Genomic DNA, 3,333 nt, shown 5'->3' with positions numbered 1-3,333 from the left:
TCCTATCTGTCGTCACCATTAGCCCGTGCTTGATAACTGCTGAATACCCCTGGCTGGCCTCAGGGGCTCCTAGGTAAAAAATAGGAATGATTCCTGGTCATTCCCAGTAGATAGGACAGAACGGCTGGTAATCATCCTCATCATAGCAACTGGGGGCTGAGCTCCATCAGCCCCCTCCCTTTCCTGTGTAAAGAAAAGATTCTGTACTGCCTGGACTATCATAGCAGCGGCATGCTGGGCTCTTCTCCCCCGCACCACTTAATGTCCTGCCTGGACTGTCATAGCACAGGGAGGCTGCCTCCCCCTCATTTTATCTCACTAATAAGTCACTGTTTGTTATTCCTGCATTCTTTATAACTTCATGACACAAATGGGGGGACACTGCCATGGTAGCCCAAGAAGGTTGGGGGAGGAGAGAAACAACGGGTGGGGTTATTGCAGTGGCACCCCCCGTGAATGGCATGTAGTTCATCATTTCTGCGGGATCTGACACAGAGTGGCTGTGCTCTCTGATACACTGGTTCTCTAGTACACTTGCCCCATATTCTAGGAAGGACTGACTCTATTTTTAGAAACCATAAAGGAGGAATTGACTCGGGGAGTCATTCCCAGTTTTGCTTTTGCGCCCCCGGCCGATCTCAGCCAGGGGCCCCCATGATAGTAGCAGACAGCATAGAAGGACAGATAACTGTCATCTCATTGCCAAATTATACTGGCAGTAGAGGGTACAGAACAACTGGTAACCATCTCTGCTATCATGCAAAAGCAAATGAATGTTGCTGTGTAGCGCTGGAGTATCGCCTCTGTCCGCGGCATCCAGTACACATACGGTGACTGCAAAAAAAAAAAGCTGAACGGGCTCCATGGTTGCCGTGCTATGGCGTCAGCCAGGGCAATCCAGGGAAAAAGGGCACGAAATGATTGTCTGCCGTTGCTTTCCCAGAGGAAGGAATGACTGACGACATTTACCCAGAACCCCCCGCGACAATGATTTTTACCCCATCAGCCACTGGGCTCTCAACCGAGAATTCTAAGGGGCGGGGGAGACTGCGGGAACTATGGGATAGCTACAGAATAGCTACCCATAGTGCAATGCTCCGGAAATCGATGCTAGCCTCGGACCATGGACGCACACCGCCGAATTAATGTGCTTAGCGTGGCCGCGTGCACTCGACTTTACACAATCTGTTTTATAAAACTGGTTTATGTAAAATCAGAATTATCCCGTATTGTAGATGTACCCTGAACTAAATTATAATGAAACCACTTTCCTTTTTGTATGTTTGTAAAGTGGAATATCAATTTATTGCTCTATATCAATGTTTGGTAATAATAATGATAAAGTGGAAGGAACGCTGCTTAGTGGACTTCACTTAGAGGGCCCCGTCCTGCTAACAGCCTCTCATATATATCACACTCCACTTTTATTATACAGCCTGATCCTGCAAGGCATCAAATGGAGTTGAAGGTGCTCATCATTTAGTAGGATGCGCCATATAATGAGTTTTCACTAACCATAAGTGGCTTCTATTATACTATTCCTCAGCGAGACACAAAGGTGTTCAAAGTCATAGTGGTAGGGCATCCACTGTTGCATATCACAGAATCATAAATTTGTAGGACTGGAAGGGAGCTTGAGAGGTCTTCTAGTTCAGTCGCCTGTACTCAAGGCAGGACTACATATTATCTAGGCCACCCCTGACAGGTGTTTGTCTAACCTGCTCTTAGAAATCTCTAATGATGGAGATTTCACAACATCCCATTTAGAGATTAATAACAAAAATTTTGGTTATAAATTGGAGGCACATCAGTTGGAAGTAACAGAGGAGCAGAAGGACCTTGGAGTATTGGTTGATTACAGGATGACTATGAGCCGACAATGTGATATGGCCGTTAAAAAAGCCAATCAGGCAAGCTATTTGCAGCAAAGATAAGGAGGTGTTAGCACCGTTACACAAGGCACTGGTGAGACCTCATCTGGAATACTGTGTGCATTTCTGGTCTCCCATGTTTAAGAAAGATGAATTCAAACTGGAACAGGTACAGAGAGGGCTACTAGGATGATCCAAGGAATGGAAAACCTGTCTTATGAAAGGAGACTCAAAGAGCTTGGCTTGATTAGCCTAACCAAAAGAAGGCTGAGGGGAGAGATGATTGCTCTTTATAAATATATCAGAGGGATAAATATCAGGGAGGGAGAGGAATTATTTATGCTTAGTACCAATGTGGACACAAGAACACATAGATGTAAACAGGACACTAGGAAGTTTAGACTTGAAATTAGATGAATATTTCTAACCATTAGAGGAGTGAAATTCTGGAACAGCCTTCCAAGGGGAGTAGTGGTGGCAAAAGACATATCTGGCTTCAAGACTAAGCTTGATAAATTTATGGAGGGAATGGTATGATGGTATAGCCTAATTTTAGCAATTAATTGATCTTTGATTATTAGCAGGTAAATATGCCCAATGGTCTGTGATGGGATGTTAGATGTGGTGGGTTCTGAGTTACTACAGAGAATTTTTTCCTGGATGCTGGCTGGTGAGTCTTGTCCACATGTTCAGGGTTTAACTGATCGCCATATTTGGGGTCAGGAAGGAATTTTCCTCCAGGGCAGATTGGCAGAGGCCCTGGAGGTTTTTCGGCTTCCTCTGCAGTGTGGGGCATGGGTCACTTGATGGAGGATTCTCTGCACCTTGAGGTCTTTAAACCACGATTTGAGGACTTCAATAACTCAGACATAGATTAGGGATTTGTTACAGGAGTGGGTGGGTGAGATTCTGTGGCCTGCATTGTGCAGGAGGTCAGACTAGATGACCATAATGGTCTCTTCTGACCTTAAGTCTATGAATCTAAGCAATTTATTCCAGTGTTTAAGCACCCTTACAGTTGGGAAGTTTTTCCTAATGTCCAACCTAAATCACTCTTGCTGCAACTTAAGTCCATTGCTTCTTGTCCAATCCTCAGAGGTTAAGAAGAACAACTTTTCTCCCTCCTCCTTGTAACAACCTTTTATGTACTTGAACACTGTTATAATGTCCCCTCTCAGTCTTCTCTTCTCTAGACTAAACAAACCCAATTTTTTCAATATTCTTTTATAGATCATGATTTTTAGACTATTAATCATTTTTATTGTTCTTCTCTAGACTTTCTCCGATTTGTCCACATCTTACCTGGACACAATACTCCATCTGAGGCCTAATCATCGCAGAATAGAGTAGAGAAATTACTTCTTTTATCTTGCTTACAACACTCCTTCTAATACATCTCAAAATGATGTTTGCTTTTTTTACAACACTGTTACACTGTTTAATATTTAGCTTGTGATCCACT

The sequence above is a fragment of the Gopherus evgoodei genome, chromosome 1, assembly GCF_007399415.2.
Source record: "Gopherus evgoodei ecotype Sinaloan lineage chromosome 1, rGopEvg1_v1.p, whole genome shotgun sequence".
NCBI lineage: Eukaryota > Metazoa > Chordata > Testudines > Testudinidae > Gopherus > Gopherus evgoodei.
The sequence above is the reverse complement of the archived record's forward strand: the minus strand, read 5'-3'. Positions refer to the sequence as shown.